The sequence below is a fragment of the Schistocerca cancellata genome, chromosome 4 (genome assembly GCF_023864275.1).
Source record: "Schistocerca cancellata isolate TAMUIC-IGC-003103 chromosome 4, iqSchCanc2.1, whole genome shotgun sequence".
NCBI lineage: Eukaryota > Metazoa > Arthropoda > Insecta > Orthoptera > Acrididae > Schistocerca > Schistocerca cancellata.
Window position 1 is genome coordinate 100,506,670 of NC_064629.1, and position 8,424 is coordinate 100,515,093.

The following is an 8,424-nucleotide window of genomic DNA, read 5'->3' on the forward strand; positions in this document are numbered from 1 at the left end:
TGTGTTCCAAAATGGATATTAGATAATATTATTCCCCAGTGTGGCAACTGTCCATCCTCTCTGAATGGATAGAGGGGCAGGTTATAATACAGAGTCTTCAGAGAACGTATCTCTATTGCCGTCTCGCCTGGTCCCTTCACAAAGAGAGAGAGAGAGAGAGAGAGAGAGAGAGAGAGAGAAATGAAATTACAACCGCTGTTCCAATCAAAGATTCTCCTTCCTTGTACAGATATGAGTTCATTGGTTGTAGGCACAGGGCTGCATACCTGCGTATTAATGACTATGAATTTAATTCGCTTGTCCGTGAATTAAAAATCATTTTCCCAAGCTATCTGTAACCACAGACAGCTTGTGTGACACAGGACTATTAAATGGTGGAGACAGAGATATTTCTGGTTCACTTATCAGTTAATTCATAAATTCCTCAAAATGGCGTAAAACTGATACAAAATGTAAGGTGACCTATACAAAATTTCTAGTTGGTGTGATGAATGGCAGCTGGCTCTTAATGTAGTATAATGTAATTTAATGCAGATGAGTAGGAAAAACAAACCCGTAATGTTGGGATAAAGCATTAGTAGTGACCTGCTTGACACAGTCACGTCGTTTAATTATCTGGGCGTAACGTTGCGAAGCGATATTAAATGGAACGAACATGTCAGGGTTGTGATAGGGAAGGTGAATGGTGGACTTCGGTTTATTGGGAGAATTTTAGAAAAGTGTGGTTCATCCGTAAAGCAGACCGCTTATAGGATGCTAGTGCGACGTGTTCATGAGTACTGCTCGAGTGTTTCGAATCCGCAACAGGTCAGATTGGAAGAAGACATCGAAGCAATTCAGAGGCGAACTACTAGATTTGTTCCCGGTAGGTTCGGTCACCAAACAGGTGTTACGAATTTGTTTCGGGAGCTCAAGTGGAAATCCCTGGGGGGCATAAGACATTCATTTCGAAAAACGCTATTGAGAAATTTAGAGAACCGGCATTTGAAGGTAACTGCTAAACTATCCTTCTGTCGTCAACATATATTTCGCGTAGAGACCACGAAATAAGATAGGAGAAATTAGGGCTGAAACGGAGGCATACAGATACTCGTTCTTCTCTCGCTCTGCCTATAGGTGGAACAGGAAAGGAAACGTCTAGTTGTGGTACGGGCTACCCCCGTCACTCACCGTACGGCGAATTGCGGACTATGTGTGTAGATGCAGATGTAGATGCAGACGAACTTCAGAAGATCCAGTGTCCGTTGGTTTAAAAAATCTACATCTACATCTACATCTACATCTATACTCCGCGAGCCACCTTACGGTGTGTGGCGGAGGGTACTTATTGTACCACTATCTGATCCCCCCTTCCCTGTTCCATTCCCGAATTGTGCGTGGGAAGAACGACTGCTTGTAAGTCTCCGTATTTGCTCTAATTTCTCGGATCTTTTCGTTGTGATCATTACGCGAGATATATGTGGGCGGTAGTAATATGTTGCCCATCTCTTCCCGGAATGTGCTCTCTCGTAATTTCGATAATAAACCTCTCCGTATTGCGTAACGCCTTTCTTGAAGTGTCCGCCACTGGAGCTTGTTCAGCATCTCCGTAACGCTCTCGCGCTGACTAAATGTCCCCATGACGAATCGCGTTGCTTTTCGCTGGATCATGTCTATCTCTTCTATTAATCCAACCTGGTAGGGTCCCATACTGATGAGCAATACTCAAGAATCGGACGAACAAGCGTTTTGTAAGCTACTTCTTTCGTCGATGAGTCACATTTTCTTAGAATTCTTCCTATGAATCTCAACCTGGCGCCTGCTTTTCCCACTATTTGTTTTATGTGATCATTCCACTTCAGATCGCTCCGGATAGTAACTCCTAAGTATTTTACGGTCGTTACCGCTTCCAATGATTTACCACCTATGGCATAATCGTACTGGAATGGATTTCTGCCCCTATGTATGCGCATTATATTACATTTATCTACGTTTAGGGAAAGCTGCCAGCTGTCGCACCATGCATTAATCCTCTGCAGGTCTTCCTGGAGTACGTACGAGTCTTCTGATGTTGCTACTTTCTTGTGGACAACCGTGTCATCTGCAAATAGCCTCACGGACCTACCGATGTTGTCAACTAAGTCATTTATGTATATTGTAAACAATAAAGGTCCTATCACGCTTCTTTGCGGTACTCCCGAAATTACCTCTACATCTGCAGATTTTGAACCGTTAAGAATGACATGTTGTGTTCTTTCTTCTAGGAAATCCTGAATCCAATCACAAACCTGGTCCGATATTCCGTAAGCTCGTATTTTTTTCACTAAACGTAAGTGCGGAACCGTATCAAATGCCTTCCTGAAGTCCAGGAATACGGCATCAATCTGCTCGCCAGTGTCTACGGCACTGTGAATTTCTTGGGCAAATAGGGCGAGCTGAGTTTCACATGATCTCTGTTTGCGGAATCCATGTTGGTTATGATGAAGGAGATTTGTATTATCTAAGAACGTCATAATACGAGAACACAAAACATGTTCCATTATTCTACAACAGATTGACGTAAGCGAAATAGGCCTATAATTATTCGCATCTGATTTATGACCCTTCTTGAAAATGGGAACGACCTGCGCTTTCTTCCAGTCGCTAGGTACTTTACGTTCTTCCAGCGATCTACGATAAATTGCTGATAGAAAGGGGGCAAGTTCTTTAGCATAATCACTGTAGAATCTTAAGGGTATCTCGTCTGGTCCGGATGCTTTTCCGCTACTAAGTGATAGCAGTTGTTTTTCAATTCCGATATCGTTTATTTCAATATTTTCCATTTTGGCGTCCGTGCGACGGCTGAAGTCAGGCCAAGACGACGGTTGGCCGGAGGAACACCACCCTCTCCGGCGGCCAGACGCTTGGCGCAAGAGCGCCTCTACCTGTGGCCCACAGCAAGTCTTCGAATCGCTCGTCTAGTCTGAAATAATGGATTGGCTAGTTACTTTCTATTTGTATCGAGACTGTCTCTCATTTCAATGTGTTTACGGGAATATATTTCCTTTTCCTTTAGCTGTCCTTGGCTGGTTCGTAGTTTCCTTCCTCAGTCAATTAATTTCAATGAGCAATCGAAATTCCGGCAGTACGCCAAGAAGAATCCAACGCCATTACGGTCTGCAGAGCAACAGACCATCATGTGAGGTCCTTCTAATCTGATTAACGGGAGGACGGTGAAAGACAGGACTTATTTATTTCTTTCATTGCATTCCCAACTAAAGCTAGGAGTAAAACATATCTACACAAGTAACTGATTCCCTGAAATTTGTGTGTCATCCTGAACCATTTTCAGGAGACTAGCAGCAGTCGGGCTATGGAGTTACCGTCCGGTGCGTTGGCTGCCGTCAACACCGCAAGACACACGACCGCCATGGGAGTAGTGCCACCACCGATAAGTATGTATTGATGATGAATTGCGTCGCAATGTGAAAGAGATTAATAGCGATTGTGCACTACCCCGGATACCTGACGTCGGTGAGCATGACTGCACCCTGGAGAGAAATCACATTCTTCACGTGTTTTAGAAAGGCACAGTGGTGTTACTCCTGGCGTGATAGTGTGGGGAGCCGCCGGGTATTACGCCACGTCATGGCTAGTAGTGACTGAGGGAACTCCAAAGGCACAACACTACGTCATGGACATCGAGCACACTCATATGATACCTCTTACATGACAATGTCGTGGCGCCGTTTTTTAAGACGACGATGCTTGTGCACACATAGAATGTGTCTCTATAAACTACGTGAGCGATGAGGTACTCCCAGGTGCAGCAAGATGTCCAGATCTGTCCCAGGCAGAACATGTGTGGGAGAGCTCAACCCTGTCCCAGCGACAGTGTACTGGGTGTGAAGTACTAGTTACAACAGTTGCTGGGCAGCTTGCCCCAGGAAAGGAGACAGCGGCTTTATGATACCCTTCCCAGTCGAATCACTGCATGCGTCCAGATCAGAGAGGGTGCAGCGATATACTCGTAACTGGACTCATACTGCTAAATTCTTTGTAAATTGGACTCGATCACTGAAGTCACTGAAATAATATCACACAGCCCCTCAACCCGTCAAGTTTAATTTCATCCCTCCCCCCCCCCCCCGCACCCCTTCCCATCTTCTGGATGTTTCACCTTTTTGTCAGGGTGTGTAGTTCATTTCAATCTGTAATAAAAGCTGTGGAAGTCACAACGGATGTCAAAATTCCAAAGAAAGAAGAATTTACTGTTATAGAGAAACGTTCCCTTACTTGGTGGAATCCCAAATGCTCTAGAGCAGTCATTCCCAATTGGTGGACCGCGGACCCACAGGGGTCGTCAAGCTGCGCCAGAGGGGTCCGCAAGATGCTATTAGAATAAAAAATATATTAAATATATTTCGTATGATAACAGATTTTTTGTTTTGGCCGCTTCCTGCATGAGCAGAGCTTTAGCGAACGCTAACTTCTGTGCCTAGCGTCTTCCTAGAGCCAACTGACACTAGCACACTCTAGCGCAAAACTAGAATTAGAGGCAAATAGTTCTGCTGTATGCCGTTATACTGCGCGCGCTGCCTCTTTGCAGTTGACAACTGACAGTCACTGTACACAGAAACTCGCATTTCACACGACAATCGGCCATTGTCAATTTATAGCCAGTGCCTTCACAGACCGTGTTGTTTAAATATTCAATTTTCTGTATTAAAACAGTAGTGTTTGTAAAGCGTTATTTTTCGCGGAAGCTACAGTTCGTGTTGTTAAAAATGGACCGACTCCACATGCGGTCGGATTTCAGAGTGAAAGTTTCAAGTTTGGAACCTAATATTTCAGAAATAATGGACTCAAAGGTCAGATTGAACTCATCTCATTAAGAACTGAAAATTAAAACTAACTGTTTACTGATGGAGTAGTCTGTTGTAATTGTATTTTTTCAAATAAATAATACCTTGTACGAAATTAGTGTTTTCTTATTTTTCACACATGTCTACGCAATGCAATCTCAAGTGTAGTACACTTGAAAGACCAATACACTCAGTTTTAATTTTTTCCTGTCCTTTTCAGTTCATACTCAATTTTTTATTTTTTGAAGTAGTTTGTTATACTAAACACGCAGATTTGAAGACAAAGCTTTTGGGCAATAATCAAAAATTTAACAATAACAATGATGGCTAAATTGAAAAAGTTTTAAGCTCAATATTTTTTCAATAATGAATATGTCAATGTTTTTTCTAAGTACTAAAAATAGAAAACGTATAAAAAGACTCTTAATTTAGCTTTTTAGGTTCTTGATACTGTGATAGGACAAGGTACCAATCATGCTCGATGAGGGGGTCCTCGAGAAAATTTTGTTGGGAACTCCTACTCTAGAGAAATTGCAAAACGCGGACTGGCTTTGAAAACCTACCGCCAGAATTCTAACTTGGATAACTTCTTTTGGAAGTAAGAAAAGTAAATTTACGTGTCAAACAAATTCCTGTAAAAATGAGAAAAGGAAAATTTGGTCAATTTTTTTTCATTCAGTAAAGCGCTACTATGACAAGGATTTGGTACAAAGGAAGTCCTTTACAAAGAGCAGGCTGCCATCAAATTTTCCTGCTTCAAGTACCTGGAAAGAGGAATTTACCGAGACGCTCGCTTCATCCATGGTCCCATATCAAAATCATCCATCTCCTGTTGAAAATGTCTATCATCATATCCTGTTCCGTCTATTCTCTAATGAACTAAATGTTGCTATTAAATCATCGGGCGGTAGCTGTCCTCTCATTGCTACCATTCATTAGCCGATGGTAGAGACTGTGCCCATGGAAGCAAAAGATGTGCAACTTTTCAATTTTAATTAGTAGTGGATCAACACGACGTAATCGAAACATAGAAGAAGCAAGTTACAATTCTAGTTCTAACAAGTGGGAAAGATACAAATATCGCCTCTAGCTATCGACCGATCGCAATTGTCGTCTTGTGTAGGATGATCCTGAAGTGAATTGTAAAGAGGAGAATGTTATGGTGGATTGAAATTAGTAATTTCATGCCTCGGAGCCAAAGGCAGCATGAAAATCTGTATACGCTCGCTAAATACATTACCTCAGCCAACGACAGAAACGTTCGTCCCTGCTTTTCTTGACCTTAAGGGGCTTATTATCACGTTTAGATTCAGATTCTTTTTAAAAAGCTGGCGGGATTCTGTATTCCTTAGAGGGAGATATGTGGTATCAGTACCCTGGCCTCTCAAAGAACAATCTGTGCCAGATTCAAAGGAAACATGCTCGAACCTTTCCTTGTGTCCCACGGCTTGCCCCACGGTGCAATTTCCAGTCCTCTTTTGTATACTTTTGTACACCCATGAAATAGGACTAGCAGTCACTCTTCCCACAAAAAATACAATATACAAACGATGTATGTGTTTATTCAAATGCAGACTCGTATCTTCGGACCAAAACAGAATTGCTCAATACTATAGAACACGTCGATGAATGGCATTCTACTAATGGGCTGGAGAGCTCGACTGAGAAATCGGTGATCTTACCGATTTACAGGCCGAACGCATCGCATTGACGGTCCCGCCATATGAGGAAAGTATTCATTTCACATAAAATCTCGTGCTCGATTCCTCGAAATGATATTTGTCTCACGACAATGCTGGGCTCCTCACATATGATCTACAGTCAGTAAATGTGAGAAAGGATTAAATATAATTCACTCATTCATCCGTGTGTGGTGGGGAACGCATTACAGTATTCTCTTCACCATCTACGGAGGTACTTTTCGATCTAGAATGGACCATGACTGTCAGTGTATCAAAAGATCCCTAATGTTTATTTTATGAAATTAGATACTTTTCGATACAGACCCATTTGTAACTGTCCTGGAACAATACGTTCGACGCCTACAAATGGCCTTTTAGTGGAAGCGGGAGAGAAGTCCTTGGGCATTAGACGTCAAAAATTACGTCAGATAAATTTTTCATTCAAGGAATGACAATACAGTCTATGAAAGTAGAGACTGCATTTACTAATTACGGACTTCCATCGACAGAAGAAATAAAATTACGACTATATGTGCCAGCTTTGAAATTTGGGCTCCTATCTTTCATTCTATAAGATATTTTTCGCATTTGCCTTTATGTGACTACGACCTTGACAGATCCGGCTTCCAGATTCCATTATAGTATTTTAATGTGACAGGATCGGAAGGTGCAAACATAGTGATCTCGTTGAAACTAGGTGGCCTTGTTGTATCTGCATACATACAGATGAGTGCAAAATTGTCCAAGAGGAGTATACTAGATGTGTCTTTCTACGCCCTCAGATCTATACCATCAAACTACCCACAACCGCTTCAGTGTTTTACGACGGAGACAGCGAAAATTTTGGAAATACTCAAGTTTGTATATCTTCCAGATCTATACCTTCAAACTACCCACAAGCGCTTCAGTGTTTTACGACGGAGATAGCGGAAATTTTGGAAATACTCAAGTTTGTATATCTTCAACTCCCTTCTTCAAGATATTATCTCCTTAAATATTCAGCATTCGAGGTTGAACAAAATAAGCAACCGCTATACACTGGATTTGTTACTAAATTATGGTCGCAATAAATGGAAATGTCAGACAGTCCTTCGGCCTTTGGTGCATTACCGCGTTGGTGTCTGCTGTAATGAGGAAGTTAACGTATTAGAGAAACGAGTTCATCTATAGGGACTGCCCTCGATTAAAAATTACCGTATGCAGACTACTTACGTGAGGTGAAGAGCAACGGGAAACGTCAGTGGCAAGAGACGTAGAACGTGTTTCAACAAAAATGAATATTGCGGGGCATCACAGCCCAACATTCCTACAAGGACTCATTTTGACAGTCAACGATTTCCACCTTCATCCTACTTTGTTTCAACCACGTCTCTTCTTTACACGCACACACAGCCAACATTTGCGGTTCTTCTCCATGTGAAATGATTCTGAGCAAGAAATTGATGTAAACTATATCTTGCTTTCGTGTACCAGATGCGACTGTAAAACATCAGAAATTTTGAAGACATTTATGAGTATGTGCTACCACCACCCTCAAGTCGCTACTTCTATTTTGTTTACTGAGGAGACTCCTGTTTATTTAGTGACTGTTAGTTTCCCCAAGACTAACGGAACAATCTGTAGGCTTTAGTAGTATTTATAATTTCATTTTTATTCTATGTATGGCCTATAATGAAATTTAAGAAATAATGTGAACTGATAACACTAAAATGTCGAATTCAATCTTAGCGCAATTTGTTGAAAATTTAATGCGGAAAACATATTGTGGCTGCTTGAGATTTTACATCTGTAAATATGCTTTTACATATTTCCTCCTTAAATGTAAGTAAAAGACGTAAACATCTTTTCTGATGGGTAAATCGTGTACAAACTTTAGAGGCAAAATAAAAAAAAAGATCTGCTCTCTTACACGCTCGCAT